The sequence below is a fragment of the Leucoraja erinacea genome, chromosome 17 (assembly GCF_028641065.1).
Source record: "Leucoraja erinacea ecotype New England chromosome 17, Leri_hhj_1, whole genome shotgun sequence".
Lineage (NCBI taxonomy): Eukaryota > Metazoa > Chordata > Chondrichthyes > Rajiformes > Rajidae > Leucoraja > Leucoraja erinaceus.
In genome coordinates this window covers 17,786,585-17,813,526 of record NC_073393.1, presented here as the reverse complement: position 1 = coordinate 17,813,526, position 26,942 = coordinate 17,786,585, and the positions used below count along the sequence as shown (strand labels likewise).

The window sequence follows — 26,942 nt, the reverse complement described above, 5'->3', positions numbered from 1 at the left end:
CTCACAATGTGTGATGGGGGAGATCCAAGCTAACAACCAGAGAAAATCAGCTTATTCAAGTAACTTGACGTTTCACACGGTTCCGGTCCGAATACTTACTAAGTAATTGTGGTGTTTACCAATTACAGAACAACATAATGGGCAGTTCGTAAAGTTGCTGCCTTTCAGCTCCAGCAAACCAGGTTCAATCCTGACCTTGGGTGCTGTCTGTGTGGAGTTTGCATGTTCTCCCTTTGTCTGCATGGGTTTCTCACAGGTGCTCGCTTCTTCCCACATTCCAAAGACGTGTAGGGAAGTAAGTGTAAATGATGGTGTATGAATGAGTGGGAAGAGTTGATAATAATGTGGAGCCAATTAATATAGAATTTGTATAGGATTGGTGTTGATGGTTATTTGATGGTCGGCACAGATCAGATGGACTGAATGGCCTGTTTTAGTGCTGCATCTTTCTTTGACTATACCTTCTATACTCAATGCCTTAGTCAATCATCCATCTTCTTCGAGTTTCTTCAAATATGTACAGTGTCTTCCCCTCACCACAAGGGTCCACACTCACCCACGACCATGACCAAAATGGTAACACACCATCTGCCGAGTAGTTAGTCTGCACTTTTAGACCGATTTATTTTCAGATAATATTCATGTAGAGAAAGCTCACCACTCTGCAATAAATCATACCGGGGGCTTTGTGTCAGTGTTAATGGTGTGTAAATTTGATTTCCTGCCATCTCAGCTGTTCGAGAATCGATAAGTGTGAGATTAATGCTCTGTTACGCTTCCACTGGAACCTCATGTCAAGACAACTTTGAGTTTTGTTTTAAATCAAAGATATTACTGTCAGACTGTCAGTGTTGTGGCTTGTATCGGAGGGGAACTTTGTGTTGTCAATTTTGCATTAGTCACCCTTGCACCTGTCTCCTGGGGAGCAGACACACCTGTCAGTTTTGAATGGCATTTAATACATTTTAATTTTCCAGCCCCACAATTCCTGATAGAACAAGACGGAGGGATGATCGCAGTCCATCCCCTCAAACTCTCATCAGCATCATTGCAACCGGGCAAAGCGAGACTGATGTCACTGCTAGATGAGATGTGCACCTTGCACCTGCATTTATCTTGCAGCTTTCACTGAAAAAATATGTCCCACAGCACGTTGCAGTCTGTTGGGTTTAGTTTAGTTTAGAGATACAGCACGGAAACAGGCCCTTCGGCCCACCGAGTCCGTGCCGACCCGCGATCCCCATGCACTAACACTATCCTACACACTAGGGATAATTTACAATTTTACCAAGCCAATTAGCCTACAAACCTGTACGTCTTTGGAGTGTGGGTGGAAACCGGAGCACCCAGGGGAAGCCCATGCAGGTCATGGGGAGAACGTCCAAACTCCATACAGACAGCACCCAAGGCCAGGATCGAACCTGGCTCCCTGGCGCTCTAAGACTGCGACTCTACCGCTGCACCAATGTGCCGCCCGTTCCCCCGTGCTGCGAGGGACAGCAGGACATTGACTTGGCATCTGAGACGGCTTCTCCAAGCTATCCCCAGTACTGCATAATTCATCAGGATTATGGGCACGTCTATGAATTGGACATGAATCTACAGCCTTTCCCGTAATTATTCTTAATGTGTATAAAAGTACAAGGATTTTATTTCAAGTTTGATTTTTTTAATCACAAATGCGTTTGCTGATCTTTTGGTCCAAGGCCAACAAGCTACTTCCTCTGTCAACTAATTGATATTTCTGATATAATTTGGAGGCCCCGTGCTGTGAAATGGGGTCAGCTTCAACTACCATGGGGTTTCTAATGTAGCCGGAGTATTTTTATAGTTCTCAGCTGAAATACACTCTCCAACTAATTTTCGTTCTTAAGGGAATCCCTGAACCTGCCATCTTTTTCTCTGCAAATCTCTTGAATTTTCAACGTGAATGTTCCTATTAGCATGAACTCTGATCTCCACCTCCTCACTGCAATTGTCTCCGAGCAGAAAGGGATGTTCATCCACGATCCTCACTCTGTGCTCTCCGTATCGCGACGCATCTCATGGTCGAATCTCCAAAGCTTCCAATAGACAATAGACAATAAGTGCAGGAGTAGGCCATTCGGCCCTTCGAGCCAGCACCGCCATTCAATGTGATCATGGCTGATCATCCCTAATCAGTACCCCATTCCTGCCTTCTCCCCATATCCCCTGACTCCGCTATCTTTAAGAGCCATATCTAGCTCTCTCTTGAAAGTATCCAGAGAACCTTCCTCCACCACCCTCTGAGGCAGAGAATTCCACAGACACAACTCTCTATGAAGAAGTGTTTCCTCGTCTCTGTTCCAAATGGTTTACCCCTTATTCTTAAACTGTGGCCCCTGGTTTTTATACTCCCCCAACATTGGGAACATGTTTCCTGCCTCTAGCGTGTCCAAACCCTTAATAATCTTATATGTTTCAATAAGATTCCCTCTCATCCTTCTAAACTCCAAAATATACAAGCCCAGCCGCTCCATTCTCTCAGCATATGATAGTACCGCCATCCCGCAAATTAACCTTGTAAACCTACCCTGCACTCCCTCAATACTAAGAATGTCCTTCCTCAAATTAGGGGACCAAAACTGCACACAATACTCCAGGTGTTGTCTCACTAGGGCCCTATACAACTGCAGAAGGACCTCTTTGCTCCTCAACTCATAACTCCTCTTGTTATGAAGGCCAACATGCCATTCGCTTTCTTCACTGACTGCTGTACCTGCATGCTTACTTTCATTGACTGATGAACAAGGACCCCCAAATCCCGTTGTACTTCCCCTTTTCCCAACGACACAATTTAGATAGTAATCTGCCTTCCGGTGTGGATAACCTCACATTTATCCACATTAAACTGCATCTGCCCATTCACCCATCCTGTCCAAGTCACCCTGCATTCTCATAGCATCCTCCTCACAGTTCACACTGCCACCCAGCTTTGTGTCATCTGCAAATTTGCTAATGTTACTTTGAATCCATTCATCTAAATCATTTATGCATATTGTAAATAGCTGCAGTCCCAGTACTGAGCCTTGCGGTACCCTGCTTCACTACCTGCCATTCTGAAAAGGACCCGTTAATCCCTACTCTTTTTTTCCTGTCTGCCAACCACTTCTCTACCCATGTCAGCACTCTACCCCAAATACCATGTGCCCTAATTTTGCCCATTAATCTCCTATGTGGGACATCAAATGCTTTCTGAAATTATAATACCATTTACAGGACATTTGGACAGATATGTGATAGGAGACATTTCGAAGGATATGGGTCAAATGCAGGCTAATGTGGTCAACTACATGAGCATCTTGATCAGCATAGATGAGTTGGACCCAAGGGCCAGTTTCCGTGTTGTGTGAATTAATGACTCTATCCTCTTTAGTTTGTTTTCCGTCTGCAATTCCATTATGCATTAGGATGGCACAGTGTGCAGCTGATGGAGCTACTGATTTACAGCTCCAGCGACCCAGGTTCGATCCTGATCTCTGGTGCAGTTTTTATGGAGTTTGCATGTTCTCCCTGTAACTGTGTGGACTTCCCTTGGGTGCTCAGTTTCTCCCATGTTCCAAAGATGTGCGGGTTGATGTATGAATTGGTCTACTGGAAATTGCACCCCGTGGAGGCAAATGTTAGAATCTGGGGAAAGCTGTTGAGAAGACGGGAAAAATGAAATGGCGTGTTCTATGGTCAGTGCAGACTCAGTGGGCAGAAGGGCCTGTTTTCATGCTGTTATGATTCAATAAAACATACGTACCCACTTGTGTTGGGTGGCCACTACCAACCGCATCCTTATCCCATACAAGGCCCGCACCCCAAGTACAAAGATTAGCCCTGAGTTGAATTTGGGCCATTAATCTGTACCATTATTACACCTCCAGTCACTTGGTGCATTCCAGGACAAGGGGTCACAGCTTAAGGATAGAGGGGAAATATTTTAGGACCGAGATGAGAAAAACACTTTTCACACAGACAGTGGTGAATCTCTGGAACTCTCTGCCACAGAAGGTAGTTGAGGCCCGTTCATTGGCTATATTTAAGAGAGAGTTAGATGTGGCCCTTGTGGCTGAAGGGATCAGGGGGTATGGAGAGAAGGCAGGACGGGATACTGTTCGATGATCAGCCATGATCATATCGAATGGCGGTGCAGGCTCGAAGGGCCGAATGGCCTACTCCTGCACCTATTTTCTATGTATCTATTCTATGTATCTATGAAACGCCTTTAATCTGCCACACTGGGGCATTAGGTGATGCCAGATGAGCGATATCGTTTACAGATAGTACTACTCTAAATGTTCCAGTGAGCTTAGTAAGTTTCAAGACCGCATGGGAAACAGAATCCGTGACGTTTCAAGGTTGCACAGGAACTGGATCCTGGTGCAGGGGGAATGTGGGAATCAGCACCAGGGGAGCCAGATACTGAATCATTGAGATTTCCGAATGGTTGGATGGCTGATTATCAGTGTTTTATGCATTTCCTTTCCAGATGTTCTCCTTCACTGTGTGCTTAGCGTGCAATAGGCGTTTTCCTTTCTGTTTCATGTTTGTTCATGTTTTTATGTGCAACCGTGGTCTGTCCTCACTGGTAGGTTTGCTCTTACAGTTCAGTTTCCCCAGGATTGTTCCACTGTCTCCACTCAAAATATTTCCCACTGCTGTTCTACCTCCGTGTTTACTGATATATATTTTTTCAGTGTCCGACTCCTGGCACTTTCTGACTGAGCGCAGCCTGCTCCACGCAGAGAAGAAAAACCTCCAGCTTTCCTTCCCCGTTGAAACATTTCAGAAGAACGACAGCGATGAAATGTCAAAGGTTTTACTTTCTCCCCCAAATAAGAGAAAGCAGAATAAAGAGTTATTGAGAGAAATACAAACATCCAATGATTTGAGCCGTGCACTGAGCCGCAGTCAAAATGTGTTACTTAGCAACCCCATTACCCAGTCAGTATGAGTTCCAGTTCAATGGATAGGCAGTTACTAAAATATTGCACCTTACAGCAAAACAAAGATTAGAAATTCATGAATGCTGGCCGCTTTGGGGTGTCATTCCTCGGCTCTGCAATCAAAGGATGCTAACTGCTACCTTGGATGGCATATTGTCCATCAACATCTTGGGCTAAGTGCAGAGAAAATGTCAGCATCAAGGCAACACTTTTCCGTAAATTTCACACCCTCCCAGGCTCCACAATATATACTCCCTCTTGCTCCTCCTTTTCCAGCTTCCCAACCTCACAGTCTGCCTGCCAGGGAGGGAATGGGATCAGAAGTTTCAAATGCAGACATTGCTGCTGATGTTGGAAATGTGAAACGTCAGTGTCAAGCGGCATCCGTGGAAGGAGAAACGGTTAATGCTTCAGGTCCAGGATCCTTCATCAGAACTCTTCTTATCGAGCCCACATCACAAGATTAGAAATGGTTCAGTCAGAGATGAACACACTTCCCGGCATCGCCACACAATGGCGTCTCGCGCTTCTTGTGCTTCTTGTGTGTCATGGTGGAATGGTTGGTGGAAACAAGGCCGCGACGTTAACGCTCTTTCCGTGACCCCTCGTCATAACTGGGAAAGAGAGACAAGTTGGTTTTAAGAGGTGAAGATGATGGGACCACTTTTAATCCACGTTCAATACAAGCCATCCCCCAACTGAGGGGATATGTCCCCCATTCCCTCCCGTCTGGGATTGACGGCAGTGCCTTCCGCAGTATTGAAAATTTGTGTTACAATTTCAATTATAACTCTCTCTCTCTCAGTCCCCAAAGTCCCTCCCTTCTGCTCGGCGGCTAATCACAGCGCTTCATTCACTGCCCCATATCTCGCCTGTGAACCGTGCTGTGATTGGCCTTTGAATGAAGGGGAGGGAGGGTTTTGGGGGGGCAGTCGGTTTCCGCCACGGCTGGTCGTGGTTTTGTCGTGCTCACTGTGCGCCTATTCTGAGATTCTGGATGTCGGAGGTCCTCAGAAGAAGAGAAAAATATGCCTGCGGGCCGGAGAATTTCGGGTTATGAAGCATGCCTCGCCAAAAAAATGGAGGTGCTGCATTTAGGGAGCACTCAGAGAGACAAGATAGTTCAAGTTCAAGTGAGTTTATTGTCATGTGTCCCTAACAGGACAATGAAATTCTTGCTTTGCTTCAGCACACAGAACACAGTAGGCATTTACTACAAAACAGACCATTGTATAAATATATACACACATGAATAAATAGACTGATAAAGTGTAAATAACAGATAATGGGTTATTAATGATCAAATAATGATAGGCCGACCATCACAGCTCTAATGTGCAGCATACAACTGGCAGAAGCTGGATGTGTACATGGACAAATGTTTGAACGTGGCACTACATGTGGGGGGGGGGGGGGGGAGGCTACTGGTTGGAAAAAAGCATGAGGTTCATAGAGGCACAGACTGCAAACCTGCCCACAGCTCGGGCCAGGTTACAACTGAAGTATTGTATCCAGAACTGGTCACTGCACTTTCGGAAGGATGTGAATGGGTCCATTGATGAGGGATTTCGGTTCCAGAGTTGGAGACGGTGAACTTTGCCCTTCGAGGAAAGGGAACTGAGCAGAGATTTGATAAACGGGAACAAGCCGTGACACATTTAGATAAGGCAGACAGAGATAAATGAATCAGTTGAAGGTGTGAGAATATGATTTAAGTATTCAGGAGATAATGTGCGTTTGTTTTCTACTTGTTGCCTGCAAAGGTGTAGCAACCAAACCAATCAGGGCTCTCTTAAGGGAAATGATCAGACACTTGAGAGGATATTATTTGCAGCCCTGATTGGAAAAATTGGGGAAAGGAAACAAATTATGGTCCTCTTATCATGTATCTACACTGTGAATGGTTCGAGTGTAATCATGTATTGTCTTTCCGCTGACTGGTTAGCACGATAGAAAAGTGATCATAAACTAAACAAATAACGAGACAGCAGGGAATTGATGGGCCGACTGGCCTCCTCTGGATTAACTGTCCTAGGAGAGGTGAAAAAGACGGTGAATGCAAGGAAGGGTTGAGAAGAGATGGACCTGAGGAATAAAAGGGACAAAAACACAGCTAGAATGGAGAAGGAAAGGAATACGGAGGTGAAAGATGTGGTGGACAAGGGAGAACAAAAGAACAAAGCAGAGCGAGGATAGAGGGAGAGAGGAATTGTTGGAATGCATTTCAGCAGAGAGATAACCAGTTTCATTCAAAAGTCATGAATATCAAGGATATTCATAGAACGCAAGCCAAAAATTAAGGGATTTAACGTGTGACCTCCTGGCATTTAATATTATATTTTCACACTGAGTATGGAGATGTAGATTGATTGACACCCTGCATGAACGCACCTGCAATTTTACCCCAGATCGTAAATGCATCTTTGTACGCTTCACCCAAAGGCAGCTTATTCTGGATAAGTAACTCCTTCGCAAGAGATAGAGGAAGAGAGAGAAAGCGAGCGAGAGAAATGATCACTTACTAGCTTAGGGCTCACGCATGTGGAGCAGAAAGCAGCTGTATTATGCTGTATACGACTGCAATTTTCCATTGATAGAACTGTATTATCTAGTGTGGCTTTGAAAATGTAATTTCCTTCCCTCCTCCTGGCCAGTCGTACAGTGAAGCTCCGAGTGTACAATGCGTTATTGAGACAGTTCGCCAATAAAACTCTGTCACAACTGCTCTGCCATTGAAGCTGCAATCTCCGAAATCTTCCATCACAGTGTCAGGGTTAGTAAAGGATTTCTACCAGATGGAGGAAAGCCTGGGTACTTACCTTTTGCAAATTATTGATCTGTTTCAGGTGCTTTTAATGGATCTGTCTCCGTTATTTATCTTCACCAGAGGCGAGTCAAACGCATCTGGGGACAGTAGTGCAGCCCAGTGGTTTGAGATGAGATGAGGGCAATTTATGGTGGAGGTGGCCGGGTGCTGGTTGTCCCATCAGTGAACTGACCCTTCAGATTTATTCTCCAGCCAGAGCGGAGTCATTAGGATAGGGCAAGTTTGGAGGGATATGGACCAAGCGCAGGCAGGTGGGACTAGTGTAGCTGGAACATGTTGGCCAGTGTGGGCAAGTTGGGCCGAAGGGCATGTTTCCACACTGTATCACTCTGCGACATTATCCAAGGAATATTAGAAGTAGAAGCAGGAGTGAACTCCACGGGCCCTGATCCCCGTTCTGTCATTCAGTAAGATCAGGGAAGAATCTATTACCTCGATGCCATTCTCCATATCCCTTGACTTCCTAAACATCGAAAGCTCTGACGATTAATATCCTAAATTGAGGTGGGGATGACTGCATATCAAAGCTGCTTCCCGGCTGTGGAAAATGCTGAATACATGCACATTGTTCTCTTTGCATTGCAGAGAAACACTACCTTGACTAGAATAGGCCATTATGTCTTGGGGTATAAGCTTCACTCTAATTAGAACCAGGTTCCGTCACAGCTTGTAACACGACACAGGTCAACCTCGACTGTCCCTTTGTCCTGCTGCAGTGCTTCCAAGTACCCTGGATCCTGCTGAATCCTTGCTGGCAGCTAAGTACCATTTATTAGTCACGTTCCAAGGGGCTAAGTTGCTCCCTGTCATTTGATATGGGTTTATTTCCACTGAAAATAGTGCATCAAGTTGAATGAAGCCTATTCATGGCAAGTACTGTCCCAGGCCAGTGTTGAGGCGAATCAAGCATTCTAAATAAACAGTCACACAGCATTGTCCAACACATCCATCCTGACCCAGATGCCCATCGACGCCAGCCCCCTTTGCCTACGTTTCACCTATAAAACGTTCCTATCCATGTACCTGTCCAAATGTCTTAAGGATGTTGTTATTACCTGCCTCAACTACATCATCTGGCAACTTGGTCTCTGTGCCCACCACGTTTTGTATGAAAATGTTGCCCTTTAAGTTCCTGTTAAATACACCAAAAACCAATGCCCTCTAGTTTTAGATTCCCCACCCCTGGTGATAAGATTCTGTGTGTTCACCTTTTCTACATCCTTCATGAATTTATACACCTCTATAAGATCACCCTTCAGTCTCCTACATTCCAAGGAATAAATTCCCAGCCTGCCCAATCTCTCCATGCAACTTAGTCCCTCAAATCTTGCTTTTGAACGTCTTAAACCTGAACGGAAACCTCTGGAGACTTTGCGCCCCATCCAAGATTTCCGTGCAGTTCCCGGAGGTTGCTGGTAGTGGAAGCAGGTAGGGAGACTGACAAAAACCTCTGGGAACGGCAAGGAAAACCTGGGTGGGGCGCAAAGTCTCCAGAGGTTTCCGTTCAGGTTTCCTATGTGGGACAGGGGCATTCATATCAGCCTCAGACTATGATTATCCCAGTGGTTATTTTTCTGCACTTTTGTGATTTTCTGAGGAAGGTTTGTGAGTATGACAGTGCAGTGGCCCAGAATGGTGGTGAGCGCTCTATGGTTATGTTACTGACCTTAGCAAACCCAACTTCAAATCCCATTATAATAGCTGCCAAATTATTCAATTTGGTTGGCAATCTAGAAATTTATTTTAAAATCGCAGGATGGTAATAGAAATGCATCAGTAATGTGCTCTGGGGATGGAGATTTTCCACCGTTTTCTGGTCTGACCTATATGTGACTCCAGACCCAACCAAGTATGTCTTTTGACAACAGGCTCTTAATCAAGCCACTTAACACCAGCTTCTGAAATAACATCCATCCAACAAAGTCCACTTCCTTGAAAAAATGTGACCATGCTCTTCATCCAGAATTTGGACAAAGCCTGTTTCATCTCGTGTCCATGCAGCACGTGACCGTCTTCAACGCTTCTCCTGGACATTTGAGGAGCTGCCCCCTTAAACATCAAGCACCAGCTCATCAATGCCCTTCAGGGGAGGGCATTTGCCGTTGCAACCCTGTGCTGCCTCTGTATGGCTGCACCCTCACGCTCTCACATGGACGAGTAATGGGCCGTGAATACCACACTGCCAAGAATGCTCACCACGTCACAAAGATTAAACCCTTCCCCACCAAAGAAGATTAAATGAAGAAGCTCTGATACATGGTGTGGAAGAATTAGATTGGAATGATGACATGGGAGTGATGGATTTGTGTAAGATGGATCCAACTGATGTAGACAACCCCAAGAGATGGAACAGGATGTATAGTTCAATTTGTATAGGACCATAGTGAAGGATAGAAGGGTGCTGTGTGGAGTTGCCCACGGTACAGCTTGTGTGTAGTGTTATAGTGGGCGACTGGAGGGAATTTCTGTACGTAAGTGTCGGCTTTGGTTATTGTAGGTCTGTGGTGAAGGGTTGGAGAGGATTCTGTACGGTAGTTAGGGTTCTTTAGGGTGCGTGTGGCCCAGTTTGTGTAGGGCTGTGGAGAAGGGTAGGGAGAGTTGCACAGACTTGTGTGTGGAGCAAACATGTGTAGGTCTGTGGTTGAGGAGGTTTCTGTGGGGCTTTGTATGGCCCAGTGTGTGAGAGCCATGACAAGGAATGGAGGAGAATTCTACAGGTTTGCAACAAGTTGTCTCTGGCAGGATTTGAACTCGTGTCCACAGCATTTAACCATGGTTGGTTAGTCCCTGAACCGGGCACTTAACCACAACACCACCACCACCACATGGCTTGCAGGAGTGTGCAATGTTCAGTTTGAGTTGGGGCGTGGTGAGGATGGGAGGGTGGGGGGGGGGGGGGGGGGGGGGGGTATATGGTCCACTAGTTGTAGGACTGTGGTAAGGGGTTGGGGTATCGTTCCATAGAGTTGTGTCTGGTCTATTATGTCAGGCTGTGGCAAGGGGTGAGGGGACAGTTTGATAGGATTGTATCTGTTCCTGCGTGTGCTATGCTGCGGGGACAGATGGAAAAGTTTCAAAAACAGGCAAAGCAAGATGAGTCAATTGTTCTGAGGGACAAAGGGTTTGCAGTGATTGATTCAACCCCTGATATCTGCTGGCACTTCAGGCAAGACATTTTCAGGACATGAGCAACAAATTCCCTTTTTTAGAAGGAAATACTTGACCTGCGATGTATCTTTGGCAGTCAAAACATGCAAAGGCAGCCAGCGATTACTAGAAAGTTCATTCCATGGCAACATTTTGCAGACACTTATAAGTGGCACAAGGTATTTATTGAATGCTTTCCAATTTTCCACACTGGCATTCTCACAATAATAGCATTGTTATGCTACGTTTAGCTGTTGCAGCATTTCAATCCTCTCCTGGGTCCAGGAAGATATCTCATTATGACAACTTCTAATCCTACCTCCTCTAAATGTAACAAACTCTGAGAACATCGATTCAGACTGAACTGTGATGAATGACTCCATTTCATTGGCCAACACTGTGATGAGGCGCGCTGAGCTTCTGCCTCACAGCTCCAGCAGAACAGGACTGTTCCCAGCTGTCCTTCAGCTTCTGTCTGTGTGGAGTTTGCATGATCTCCCTGTGACCGAGTGTGTTTCCTCCTGGTATCTGGCTTCCCCCCACATGCCAAAGGTGTGTGGGTCGGGAGGTTACATAGAACATAGAAATTAGGTGCAGGAGTAGGCCATTCGGCCCTTCGAGCCTGCACCGCCATTCAATATGATCATGGCTGATCATCCAACTCAGTATCCCGTACCTGCCTTCTCTCCATACCCCCTGATCCCCTTAGCCACAAGGGCCACATCTAACTCCCTCTTAAATATAGCCAATGAACTGGCCTCAACTACCCTCTGTGGCAGAGAGTTCCAGAGATTCACCACTCTCTGCGTGAAAAAAGTTCTTCTCATCTCGGTTTTAAAGGATTTCACCTTTATCCTTAAGCTGTGACCTCTTGTCCTGGACTTCCCCAACATCGGGAACAATCTTCCTGCATCTAGCCTGTCCAACCCCTTAAGGTTAATTGGCCGCTGTAAGTAGTCCCGAGTGTGTAGGTGAGTGATAGAATCTGGGAATTGGGGGTGGATTATTGAGATTGTGGGGAGATTAAAATAGTCTAGGGTAGGGTTAATATAAAATGTTTTAAAGTTGGCATGGTCTTGGTGGGCTAAAGGGTTTGTTTTCATGCTGTGCGAGTGTAGACTCTATAAACCCCACCTTTAAATAACGCATCAATTAAAATATACCAGTGATCTGATTTCATTTCATTTGAATTGAGCGTTAAAACCTGGCATTGTTTGGGCACAAAGGTTAATCTATAGATGGTACAGCACTGTCTGCCTATCCCCCCCCCCCCCCCACCCCCCACACCTTGGCCCAACTCGACTTGGTTGATCATAACAAAACTGAAATTTGACTGGTGCGATTAGCAGATTGCTAGCTTAGTCTTCAGCCTACCAACTGAGTTAGAGGGAACGGCATCCTTTGCCTGAACTGTATTCATATTCCATTAGTTTCTCCTGATTCATCTTCCACGCTGCCTCACCTGACACAAGGCACCTGCTGGAGGCCTCCGGGCCAGCCCACAGGGGCCATGGGGCAGTAACCACAGCAGCTTCCTGCTTTATGTAAACAACTGATAAAATAACCTTGTGTTGGAAAGAACCGCAAATACTGGTTCAAATGGAAGATAGACACAAAATACTGAAGGATCAGTCTGAAGAAGGGTTTCGACTCAAAACGTCACCCATTCTTTCTCTCCAGAGATGCTGCCTGGCCCGTTGATTTACTAAGGCATTTTGTGTCTATCTTTGACAAATGATCTTTCCTTTCTTGGTCTTTGCTTCCAAATGCCTCTCCATCCTTTGCCCTTCCAAATGCTGCAATATCCAACAACCCTCCTATGCACTCTCAATGTTGGCCTCTAGGTGATTGCACCTTCCAGTGTCCGGGCCCCCAGCTCGCAATACCTCTCTACCATTACAGAACACAAGAAATTGTGGCAGGAGGAGGTCACTCTGTCCTTCAAGCCTGCCTCGCTATTCAGAATGATCATGGCTGATCTGTGCAAGCCTGATCTTCCATTCCGTACCAGCTCCCCATAACCCTCGATTCCTTAATCAATCCGCCACCACCCTCAGGGGCAGAGATTCCCGACATTTGCCACCATCTGAGTGAATAAATCTCTACACACCTCACTTAAAGGACCAGCACCCTATTTTGCAGCTTTGTCTCATTGTTCGTGACTCTCCCACTGGCGAAAACATCTCAACATGTAGCCTGACAACCCACTCCCCCCTAGAATTTTACTTCGGAGTCACATGAGTGATTCCGTGAAGAACCCGTTCAGCACGCATGCGCGGCACGGCGCTCCGCTATCCCGACACCGCGCCGAGCCCAGCCCCGCTAGCGCCTCAGCAGCGGGCTGGAAGTAACGCCACGGAGGCGTCCGGCCGGTGGCTCCGACTTATCGGACGGGACGTCTTTCCACCCGCATGGGAGGAAAGACAGCCGCCTGCACAGACCTGCCCCCCCGCTCGACTCCACGGAGGAGCGTTTCATCTCGCGAGGGCAGCAACAAGGCGGTAGGACTGCTTACCGGGCGGTCTGCTACCCCGACACCGCGACCGAGCCCAGCCCCGCTAGCGCCTGAGCAGCGGGCTGGATGTAAAAGCCAAGGAAAAGGCATCTGGCCGGTGGCTCCGACTTATCAGATGGGGACGTCTCTCCACCCAGGCGGGGGAGAGACAGCCGCCTGAGCCGCATGGAGCGGCTCTTGGAGCAGGAGCTCCAGCGAGGTGCACCCCAGGAGGGGCGCTCTCGCAGACGGGGTCAGCCTCCACAGTGCCTTGTGCACTGTCCATTGCTTCCTCCTTTCCAGAGGATAGCTTTGGTGACCAGGACTAGGCTGGTCAAAAACAGGGGCAATAGCTGAAGATCCCGGGAGTATGCAAGGAGTGCAGGAACAGGAAGAGCTGCTAGGTGTGGTGTGTGGTGGACAGCTACGTGGAAACCCCACGTGCAGGAGGCGTTAAAAGCCTGACGACAGCCATCACATCGTTTTTTCCTCGTTCCATGGACAAATACGGAGATGACCACAACCTTCGTAAACAAGTCATAAGACCCCAGCCACTGAGCCAGACCCACTGCTCTGTGGCAAAAACCTCACAAAGCATATGAAGGACATGCAAGAGGTTTTACAAAACCTTCGGCTCATGAGGGCAGGGCCGGGACGAGTAACCAAAAACAGTAATTCCTACGCAGCAGCACCCCATCGCATCCATCAGTCAACGTCTACCATATCGGAATGATGAAAGCTCGGGGTCCGCATTTATCACCGAAAGTCTTATTTAGACCAGGGCCCAGAGCGGAACCCATGGAAAATGTGCCACCCCCCAACGTCACCGCTACGTCAGATGACATGCAACACTCGTTGGACCGGCAGGAAACAGAAGAATACCCATAACCATGGAGGTAGGTGGGTCTGGTTCCTACCAGTATATAGAGCATACTAACACATGGGAGTCTATCACGAGTGATCAGTATATACTCAATGGCATTAGTGAATACAATTCATACTAGAAAAATTGTCACCAGGTCAACATTCATCCCAGAGGGTATTTTTCCTCTCTCCGTTAAAGAAACAAGAGGGACAAGCTGAACTGGTGAGAATAATTACAAAGGGTGTCATGGGGAAACCTGAACCCTTGCAATTCGTATCAAATATATTCACTAAACCCTAAAAAGATGGCGGATGTCCCATCATCATTGGCTTAACTTCACTAAATATGTTTGTTAAGTATATACATTTCAAAATGGAACCGGTTGTTACTGCCAAACAACTAAATTCCAAAGGATACTTCATGGCAAGCATTCATCTTAAAGATGTTTACCATTTAGTACCATTCACAAGGATCATCGCAGATACCTGACATTTAACTGGATGGGGCAGCTATAGCAGTTTAAAGCGTTACCCAATGGGCTTCACAATTAATTCAGTCTACGTGACTGTAACATTGCCAAAAGACAACATAGTTGAATTGGCACAATCGTACAACAATTTAATGGTCAACAAACTACCAACTACTCGACAAGTAACAGAGTAATTGGGATAATGGTAGCAGCATTTCCAGCTACATAATTCGGACCTTTGTACCGAAAACGACATACAGGTCATTATGATCGTTTCATGAAGTTACCCACTGAAGTAATATCAGAACTACAGTGGTGGGCAAAAAACGTTTGACATAGTTTCAGCCTATTATCATCACTAACCCTACGTCAGTTATCCAAACAGATGCCAGTGCTCAAGACTGGGGAGCACCTAACTCTATATCCAGCACAAGTAGTAGATGGACTAACCCAGAATCATCGTTACCACTTACACTGGGCATTAATTATCTAGAGATGTTTGGGTGACTTTTTATGGTTTAAAAGCATATGCATAAATATGCATCACTTGCATGTACGGTTATAAATAGATAATACTACGGTGGTGGCCTACATTAACCATATGGGCGGCATAAAATCGGTATCATGCGACAAGTTGGTCAATACAATTTGGCAATGGTGTGTCCAAAGACATATTTGGCTATCAGTAACTTACCTACCAGGTAAGCTAAATACAGTGGCAGACACCAGATCACGTAAATTTAATGACAACATCGAATGGATGTTAAAACCCCAAAAATATATATTTTTCACAAAAGTTATCAAGCAATATGGCACGCTAGATATCGATTTATTTGCATCTAGACTAAATCACCAGGTACCTATGTATGTCGCTTGGGAACCAGACCCTGAGGCAGCAGCGGTAGATGCGTTCGCGCTGGATTGGGGACATTTTTCTTCTATTCATTTCCTCCCTTCTGCCTCATCAGTCGGGGGCTACGCACAGTACAAATGGACTCTGCTTCAGGTATTTTGATAGTACCCAACTGGCCTACACAGCCATGGTTCCCAATACTCCATGACATGGTTGTTGGAACTCCGATGGTATTCCCCAGTGACCCAGAGTTATTAACACCCAGTGTTGGGCACAAGCCACCCGTGCCATGAGAAAATCAAACTCCTGGGTTGCAGATGCTGCACAAACCACTTCTGGGACTGGGATTATCATAACAAACCGTCGACACCGTGTCAGCATCCCTCTGAACATCCACTAAAAAACAGCACTTGTCCAGCATCAAAAAATGGGAGAAGTACTGCTTGGATACAGGGACCACCTACTCAACCGCTAGTTACCAACGTACTGGACTGGAATTCCGGGCTTACCCGCCAGAAACACGGTTATGTGCCATGACCCTATTATCCTACATAGACAAAACCAAAATATTCGAGGGAGATGAAAAGCCTTGTGGGTCAGTCATAAAAAACCTTATGGTCGGGTGACGAGCCATTTCGAGATGGCTCAAGCAGGTGCTAAAAGCTGCTGGGAAAACTAACATGTACAAAGTTAATTCCACCAGGGCAGCATCCACGTCGACGGCTAAAAGAATGGACGTGCCTATAAACCACATCCTGGCTACAGCAGGATGGTGGGGGGAAAGACCGTTCAGAAATTTTATAATAAACCGTTGGCAAAACCTGTTTTATTTGCGGGAAAGATTTTACAAACTGCAAATATTTAATTTAAGCCCAGGGGAACTATTTAATTTCTTTGTCGTTATTGTTAAAAAATACCATTGTGTTTTTCTACAAACAGATTCATTGGTTGATTACGATAACACACTTCCTCCCTCAAAGACTTCGGCAGTGATGTAGTAATAACTGTTACACGGTTTGAAATCACAGAGCTTTGAAATCTTCACGGAATCACTCACGTGACTCCGAAGTAAAATAGTAAGATTAAACGAGAACTTACCAGTTTGAAGTTTGATCTGTATTTTATGAGAAGTTACGATGAGGGATTACGTGCCCTCCGCTCCCACCCTCAATAATATGGGTCAAATTCATAAACTGATGTCTCCTTATCTTTACTATGTTTACTTCAATAACTGTGTCTATCTGTGATTCCACACCGCTGCTTTGAAGTATGCCGCGCATGCGTGCTGAGCGGGTTCTTCACGTAATCCCTCATCGTAACTCCTCATAAAATACAGATCAAACTTCAAACTGGTAAGTTCTCGTTTACTCTTACTATTTAATATGTTTGAATGTCGACATCCTCATTCTTCCAATCTCCCAAGGAACACAAACCCAAAATGCAATCCGTATAATCCTTCGATCACCCATGTTGCTCGGGTCACCCTGTCTCTGGGCCCGTTTCTCTGCATTAAAACTCTGATTTAAGTGCAAACTGCATCGCGGCTTAATGAAGTTTCACTCGTAGGTCTGCTTTTAAAAAAAAAGCTTTGAGAGATTAGTTACATTGAAATGCCTTAAAATATTCATACACTTGTTCCCAGCTATATTTCCGACTCATTCCAGCAAGATTGAAGGCCTGCTAATCTGTGTGTGAGATCAGCAAGCCAGCAGAGGAGCACAGCTGGAGGTGGCGATAAACACACAGCCACATTCGGTTCTCATTGGGAGTTTGCTCACAATGTGCACCGCTTGCAAAAATGAACCCAGAACACAAAAACATGAATGGAGCAGGAGGTTTCTACGGTGGCCAATTGAAATGCTGCTATTTGCCAGTCATTACGAAGTTGTTTTTGAAATCCCCTCTCTGCTGTGAAGGTGGGCCAGCGATGTCAACTTCAAGAGGACGCTGAGAATTATCCCTTCTGAAGATGATGAATGAGTCTCCAGAGAGGGATCGTTTGGTTGAGTGTGATAAACGGTGACCTTTGATTCCCGGGACCTCAGTACATATCTGGCAAACCTGTTCGGAAATGAGCAAAATATAAAGTGCTGGAAGAACTCAGCAGGTCAGGCACTTCATTTTTTGCTCAAGATTCCAGCATCTTCAATCTCTTGTGTCTCTACTAGGAAATGAGCTGTGATTGTGTCCCAAATCTGACGGCCATTTATGAATGAAAGAGTCCAGTTAGTGTAGTGTGATGCTGGGTAATTATCCCCTGCTCCAGCATGTCAGGGCAATGTGGCCCATTCACACAAAATGAAGCCCAGATAACACAGCAACAAAACAATTGATGAAGATATACATGAGGGAACATACGTTGTACTTTAATTAGATCTGAAGAACAATTGTAGGTTTTACATTAACTTGTATCAATCAGGTAGCTGTGTACTCAAGTCCTGGGCTTACAAATATACTGCAATTGTATAGCATATTGGTGGGATACCATTGTACTTTGTGTACGTTTTTCTATTAAATAACAGGATCTTCTGGCCATCAAGGATGTACTTGCCATAGAGGGAATGCAGTGTAGATTCACCCGACTCCGGGGATATATGGTTTGCCGCATGGGCAGTTAAGGGGCTGTCCCACTTAGGCAACCTAATCTGCGAGTTTAGAAGAGGGTCTTCGACCTTCAAACTCACAGCATGGTCGACATGTGGTCCTAGGAGGTCCTATGAGGTCACTGGAACTCTCCTTCATGCTCGAGGGAAGTTCCCGAATACTCGCGCCCTCAGCATTTCTCAGCATGTTGAAAAATTTTCCGCGAGTACAATTTGGTTGGCATGGTTCTTTTGAACTCGTAGTGCAGTGGGATCACTATTTAGTTACAGGCAGTCGAGGGCAGCCGTAGGCAATCTCCTTCACTGACCGGGCATTTTGATTGGCTGATTGGAGTTTTCAGGACCAAGGAAAACCGACCGGTAGGATAAATGCCCGCTAAACGTTATTAAACTTCTTAAAAGTTTCTCCACTCCTTATCTCCCCCTCCCCCATTCTCCCCCTTCTCCCCTTCTCTCCCCCCCTCCCCCATTCTCCTCCCTTCTCTCCCCCTATCTCCCCTTCTCTCCCCCACCCCCCTCCGCGCTCTCTAATGGACTTACCGTTACTGTGCAGCCGTTTTATCTTCCTCTTCATCGCGGGTGTGAATTTCAGACAGCGCTCCCCCGCTATCTGGCCCCCCCCCTTTGTGACCTTTGTGTGTGTACGCGCGGTCGGATGATCCAGCTTGCTGTTTCAACGCGGGCGGTCGATCCAGCTCGAGGCTTTCCAGGCGAGTGACCTCGAGCTTGAAGGTCGGTCGAAGACACTCTTCTTAACTCGCGGAACAGGTCGCCCAAGTGGGACAGCCTCTTAAGTAGATTGGGCCTGAATCCTCTAGTTTAGAAAATGAGAGATGGTTTCATGGAAATCTACAATTATTTTGCAGGTCTCCTCCTCAGAATGTTTCCCCTGGCTGCAGAATGTTAGAACCAGAGGTCATAATCTCTGGACCAGAGCAAGCTGTTAAAGTATAAGGTGAAAAGAAATGCCTTGTTTCAGTTGGATTTCTCTACTCCAGAATGGTGTGGAGGTTCATTCAATGAATAGAGATCAATAGCCTTCAGAAAAGGGAGGGAGGGATAGGGATAGGGATAGTGCACAAACTGGTTCTGAGCACAAAGATCATGATAAAAGGCACAGTTAGTTTGAAGGGCAGGGTGGGCCTATCAGTGCCCTTGATTCTCCCCTCAATGCACCCTCCAACTGACACTGCCAGTCCCTGTAATTAACAGCAGACCATTATTCATGTGTGTCCCTGGCCAGTGAACACATTAGACATCACACTGAAAATAAACCAGCACCAAATCTCTCACAATCTTTCCGCAGATGGGGGTTTATGGATGCAGAGGGATCAGAAGATCAAAGTGTTGGTTTGTACTGATGCCTAATGACTAGTATGACTACATGACTAATATGTATGGCTGTCTAGAGCATGCACAGTCACACCCACCCACACATTCATCAACTCATAATGAGCTTTATGTACAGTTGAATTTCAGAATGTCACCACACAGCCTGTCATCGGGATACTTTTAGAATGTAGTCCCTGTGTTGCAATGCCAGTTAAACGACACTCACAGTTACATACTGTATGAATGATCAAATTCCTTTTCTTGACTGGGTGGTTCCCTAATTCAAACAAGTCATTGACACCGTTTTATTGTGATCCAATCCAATAATTTTTATCATAATGAAGATAACAGCAAGAACGTAATGTCTGCATCTTGATTTGGTTTAGCTGCAGCGGTGGTTGGGAAATTAATGTCTAATCCCCAGAAACTCCAGGACAACCCTTCTGCAATGTCTGAATGTCATAAAAACACCTGGACAATCCAATCTAAAGGCAGGGCTTTGCATGGCATCCTGATTTCCACTGATCAGACTGTGAAACCATTGGATTATTGTAAACCACATTCACAATATGTCCTGCTAAAAAATAAAAACCTTTAAGAGATCTTTGCATCCTTGTGCCAGTGTCCGCAAACGTAGTCTTTGTTGCTGCCAAAAGCCCAGATCTGTACATATCAACTTTTGCTTTGTCCATTCATTCTGCAAGATCCAGCGTCACAGGATCCAGCATTTATGGGCCTTGTGCTGTGCTTTCTTAGGGCACAGATGGTTGCAGAGTCACATAGTGATCTGGGTAAGATCACTAGGCTGTCTCTCCTGCAGGAAATCAGTGGGCCAGCTGGGTTTTTATGACAAATCTGTAGTTTTGCAGTCACCGTTATTTGCGATTATTTTTTCCTTCCGAATCTCAGATTGTTCATTGAAATTCCACTCCAATTCCCCAATGGTGGTTTGTTGTGCGGTTTAGTATTTTGTTGTCGTCCAGTGTACAAAGGTACAATGAAAAACTTTGTTTGCGGGCTATGCTGTCGTCATGCCATCCATCAGTGCAACCAAGCCACAGGTTCTGCAAAGAGAAGAATGCCGGAGTACAAAGTATAGTGTTAACGTGTTAGAGTGTTACCATTACCAGAGATGGGGCAGATTCAAAGGTAAGTTAACCCCCTCCCTCTCCCTCATTCCCCAAACCCCACCCTTTCTTTCCACACTCTCCCTCTCTTACCTGCACTCGCACCGATTTCTTTCCTCCTCTCCCCTTCCACCTATCTTCCTTTACAATTTGCAACTCAATCCTTTTGTCTCACATCTTCTGTCTTTTCACCTCTGGCCTTTGTCCAACCATCTGCCTATCAAACCCCCCTCAGTGACGTATTGCCTACAATAGACACAGAATCCTCGAGTAACTCAACGGGACAGACGATATCTCTGGAAAAAAGGACCAGGTGACGTTTCGGGTTGGAACCCTTATTCTGTCTGAACAAGGGTTCCAATCCGAAATGTGACGTGTTCCTTTTCTCCAGAGATGCTGCCTGATCAGCTAAGTTGCTCCAGCATTCTGTGGCTATCTTTGGTATAAACCAGCATCTGCAGTTCCTTCCTACTACTCCACCTATTACCTGCCAGAGTTACTGCAACAATTTGTGTCTTTTTTACGAGGCAAAGAATGTGATTCTCAAGCTAACAAAGTTCAAGTTAATCATCAGTTTCTCGCCTGTAAGAATTACCCTCCAGCGAAAGCCTTTAAGGCTTTCGCTGGAGGGTAATTCTTACAGGCGAGAAACCAGAACAAAAAAGCACGCTTAGACGTACAAGTAATGCCCCTGTCCCACTTTGGAAACCTGAACGGAAACCTCTGGAGACTTTGCGCCGCACCCAAGGTTTCCGTGCGATTCCCGGAGGTTCCCGGAGGTTTTTGTCAGTCTCCCTAATGGTCAAAAGTGGTTTCTTCTATGTTCCAGCGATTATTTCAAAAAATTCAAGACCGGCCGAGACTAAAAATAGATTGCCGTTTTAAAAATCGGTAATTTTTTAGTCAAAGCCGGTTGCGATGCTAGTTGAAGGTGGTTGCCGGAGGTAGCAGGTAGTGGAAGGTAAGGTTTTTTTATTATTGCTAAACTATTTTTAGTCGCGGCCGGTTTTGAACTTTTTGAAATAATCGCCGGAACATAGAAGAAGTGGAAACCACTTTCGACCATTCGACTGACAAAAACCTCCGGGAACCGCACTGAAACCTTGGGTGGGGCGCAAAGTCTCCAGAGGCTTCCGTTCAGGTTTCCTAAGGGGGACAGGGGCATTAGAAACTAAAGTGATTGAAGAAATTTAAACAAGGAAACCATGTCCAGCACTTATTAATGCCACTATCCAAGTCCTTAATAATTCAGCACAGTTCACAGCTTCATTGTTATCATAGAGCACATAAACTTTATGAAGTGAATGTAATGACCAGATTCACTTTGGACTGTGGATCATTCACACATCTTGAGGTCATGCAGGTTGCAAATTTAATTAGTCACTGTAACTTCCCCTAGTGTGTGGCTGAGTGGAAGAATTTGGTTTGAGGAATTTGGGGAGAATAAAGTGGGTTGAGTAGCAATACAGTAGATGCTTGTTGGTTGGTGCGGACTCGATGGGCCCAAGAGTTTCTATGCTGTATGATCCTGTGATGGAGGTCTGCAGGGAGTGCATTCATCTTATATTTGGGCGCACGTACAAGGAGGCCACTACACTGAAAGAATTATCTACCATCACTGCTTGTTGAAAAATGACTCGCAGTCGATTATCAGGAGGCACAGACATAATGGAACATGGCTAAATCTATGCCATCAGCAACAGTGGGAGATTATAATGGACACAGTCATTGAAAAGGAACCATGTCTCGGGTCCACTTTATTCAGCGGCAAAGTCAACTCAGCCATGGAGGGATAACATCTCTGCTCATTTTTCACCATCAATAAAATGAGCCTTCACAGGGCGCTTTGCGAGGTGCACAGGTTACAATGCACCACTGCCTCACATAATTCCTTTTGATCCCTTGAGATAATGAGATAATCTACTCTCTCAGTTTTCTCTCCTTGCTCCTACTCTCTACCACAGTGTGGGATTGCATGGAGCAGCGTAAAGCAACAACAATCCAGAAGCTTCATGGTTTTCATCACTGAAAATAGCTTTAGATTTTTAAAATTCCAGATTCAATTAATTAGTTAAAATTCCCCATCAGCCATGGTGGGATTGAACTCCCAGACCGCTGATGGCTGGCTACCTTCAGCTGATATCCCTCAATCTGTATCCACTCCCGCCCATTAGTTTAGTTTAGTTTATTTTATTGTCACGTGTACTGAGGTCCAGTGAAAAGCTTTTGTTGCGAGCTAACCAGTCTGTGGAACGACAATACATGATTACAATGGAGCCAATTGCAGTGTACAGATACATGATCAAGGGAAGAACAATTAGTGTAAAGATAAAGTCCAAAATCCATTTAAAGATTCTCTTAGGGTCTCCAATTACATAGATAGTAGCTCAGGACCGCTCTCTCGTTGTAATGGTTCAGTTGCCCGAATACAGCTGGGAATAAACTATCCCTGAATCTGGAGGTGTGCTGTGTGAACAGTAATGCCCTCGTCAATTTGGTGCCCAGACTTGCTCCACAAATCACCATGTGTGTTCAGAATCAAATCAGCATGCAGTACCCAAAATCACTTGCTGTGGATCTTACATTTGTGCCATGTGGTCATTTTGGAGGCATGTATCGTGCTACCTGATCAAGGTTTGAAGGAACAAGTGACGTTGTGGTATCGTCGTTGAGTTTATTGCCAAAACACACAAATTGCTGGAGTAACTCAGCTGATCAGGCAGCATCTCTGGAGGACATGGGTAAGTGACGATTTGGGTCAGGACCATTCTTGCAGGCAGATGCAGCGGAGACAGAGAAATCGAGAGCAGGTGATGACGTCTTTGCAAGAGATAGGGATAATTAATGGCATGACAGCAGGAATTATGCTCAATTCTATTCCTTGCTTGGGCCACTTGACCCAAATGGCCTATACTAGCGCTTATGATCCACACCAAACTCTCCCACCATACTTTACCTGCAGAACCTCCTGTTCCCAACTGCACGATGCTCTTGACATATTTCCATTACAGCAAGACCTCCCGTCATCTCAACCAGCAACAAGGTCCAAATTTCCAGCATTCTCTGGATATCCTCATTCTCTTCATTAAATGGGAACCATCTTACCTTCATGGCCCTTTGATAAGGTCTTCAAAGTTTCACTTTCCACAGGTACGGTCTGCCCAGCGTTCTCCACACACATTTCATCTCTGGGCCAACAGATTTTTCGTTTGAGATATTATGATTCACAGACTAACCCTCATGTAACGTGGGGAAAATATTTAGCTTCTTATTCATCGGGTGCTCCAATTTCCTCCCACACTCAAAAGACATACAGGTATGTAGGTTAAGTAGCTTCTGTAAAAAGATTGTAAATTGGCTGTAGTGTGCAGGATAGTGTTAATGTATAGGGTGATAGCTGGTCGGCATGGACTCGGTGGGCTGAAGGGCCTGCTTCCACGCTATATTAAAGTCTAAAAAGACCCAAAAGATGTAGCCTCCACAGCTGCCTGTGGCAATGAAGTCCAAAGATTCACCACATACCTCCCACATACCAAAGACATGCAATAAATTGTTCCTAGTGTGTAGGATAGAACTGGTATATGGGTGAATGTGGGTCGGCTTGGATTTGCTGGGTCATTTTACAGAAACCACTTCACCCCAAAGATTTATAAGAAGGAGAAATAAAATAGCGACCTCCAAGGTGGGTCAAATTTGGATTTCATTATTCGGAAACCCACAATTAGAAGTGTCTTCAGGGACAGAATCCCTCCTCCCTTTCGTGTAAAGGCCACAAATTATTGGCCATAAACCAATGTGAAAAGACCTTTACTTCTACCACTGTGCAGAACATCAGGCATGCAAACCACCTCCTCTGCCACACACTGTCAGCTGGAATGTATTCATTAATTATTTTGCTTCTTCTCACAAGCCTTTCTCTTAATTAATTGCATGATAATTGGAATTTTGAAAGCTTCACTTCACAATGATGCTTATAGATAATGACAAGGTATTGCAGAGTTTTGAGGAGGGAGAGGGGCGTGTGTGTGAGGGCGGTTCGTCAAACAGTACGACAAGGTAAATCGCCCTTAAATAGGTTATTATTTCATGTGTTGCAATTATGTTAATTGGGATGGTTGCAAATAACATCTATTTGCAATAGTAGTAGCTGTACATTTTCGTCACCGTTAAGCAATGGAAGTCTAAGAGGAAATCCTTGACATGCTAATACCGTTGTCCTGTGGGCATTATCCTAATAATTTCCATTACAAACATGCTCAGTTTACATGATGGATTTGAATAACACTTACAGCACAAGAACAGGCCCCTCATTCCAAACAGTCAATGCGGTTGTTTGAACGACACTAGAATCTTCTCCGCCAAGCTCCCCTCTTGCCTGGCACCCAAAGCCCCCCTACCCACAACTCCCTTGCAATGGTAGAAACACTTCATCCTGCAGTGGATACGAGCAGTGAGGTTAGTGCTGCTGCCTTACAGATCAATTGACCCAGGCTTGATCCTGTCATCAGGTGTTCTCTGTGTGGAGTTTGCATGTTCTCCCTGTGGCTGCGTGGGTTTCTCCTGAGTAGTCCAGTTACCTCCATCATTGACACTACGCCCAAAAGAGCACACTAAATCCTAGGAAATTTGGCATGTCCCCATTGACTCTTATCAATTTCCACATATGCACCATAGAAGGCATGTTATCCAGATGAATCACAGCTTATGGCAACTGCTCTGGCCAAGACCACATGAAACTGCAGAGTTGTGGACACAGTCCAGTCCACTACTCAAACCAGCCTCTTCTCCATTAACTCCAGGGTTTGGCAACCTTGTTCAGCATAGGGGCCGGGACGCATGTCTGTGAGCGTATGGCGGGTCACATCTATCGTGTGTACACATGGATCTCACTCCCATCCCTCCCGGATGGCAGGCATCAAATCACGTGTTCACAGAGGGTAGACAAAAATGCTGGAGAAACTCAGCCTCATGCAATCCTCACCCGCTGAGCTTTCTGGATGAATCCTCATCCAGCATTTTTTTGTCTAACTTCGATTTTTCCAGCATCTGCAGTCGAAACAGGGCGGATGATGTGAAGGTTGCAATCTCCCACCCCTGATGTTCATGATGTACCTCATTATGACCTTTGCACTGTTTTTGTCTGCATTTTCTCTGTAGCGGCCACAATATATTCTGCACTGTGTTTATTTTCTCTTTTGCATTATCTGTTGTATTCATGTTTGGTATGATTTACCTGGATAGCACCCAAAACAAAGTTTTCCACTGTATTGCAGTACACCTGCCAATAATAAACCCATACCAACACATCCCACGGACGTGCAGATTGGAAGGTTAATTGGTTCCTGTGAACTGGCCTGAGGTGGTGGTAGAGGAACCAAGTGTGGTGGGGGTCATTGTGAGTGTGAGGGGAAAACTGGTGTGATTGCAGATGTGGCAGGTGTGGACGTGTTGGGCTGACGTACATCATTCGATGCTGTAGGGCCTTGCAACTCGAAATTTAGAGGGAGTGAAGATTAAGCTGAAAATGTCAGACCCAAAAACCCTGAGCAAATCTGCTGCTATCCAAAGATGTTGATTTCAGGACCCGCTGCATTGCGATGGATTCAGTTAAACCCCCTTTTCACGGGGCGACTTGACGCAAGAGGTAACCAGAGTTTAACATCGTGGGAACCTCGTGCGATAACAGTACGGCATTCGTGGACCACCGTAGCGCTAACGGCAGGTAATCGTGTAACTTGGGTACTCGGGAGAAAATTCAAACATGTTTGAATTTGTCCAAGAGTGACTTGTACACTTGTGGTTGAGCATTGCAACATTTTATGAACGTAGTGGCCAGTGTGATATCCGTAGTAACTCTTGCGGTTACCGTGGGAACTCCTGCGAACGGTGAACCCGGAAGTTGGATAGAGTGAATCCAGCCAGTTTGCTATTTACATACAAATCTAATAAAACTAGCTAACAAGCATTTCATTAATGTCAGTGTGTCTCTTTTTGTCTGAAAGCAGTTTCTAACTGGAGGAACTCCGCGGGCCAGGCAGCATCTACGGAGGGAAATTGACAGGCGAGCCTTTCCTCAGGCTGCCTTATCTCTCTACCCCCCCAACTCCCACCCACACACACAAATGCTGGAGAAACTCAGCGGGTGCAGCAGCATCTATGGAACGAAGGAAATAGGCAACGTTTCGGCCCGAAAAGTTGCTTATTTCTTGTGTATGTGTCGGAAGGAACAGCAGATGCCGGTTTAAAGAGAGTGAGTTCGACGGCAGGCAG

At 45.6% G+C, this 26,942-nt stretch overlaps 1 protein-coding gene across 3 annotated transcripts in view; it reads right to left on the bottom strand.

The window, feature by feature from the left end:
* The window catches only part of LOC129705222 (RNA-binding Raly-like protein), a 546,381-nt gene that overhangs the window by 114,579 nt on the left and 404,860 nt on the right, over nt 1-26,942 (bottom strand). The gene's annotated exons all lie outside the window — the stretch shown is intronic.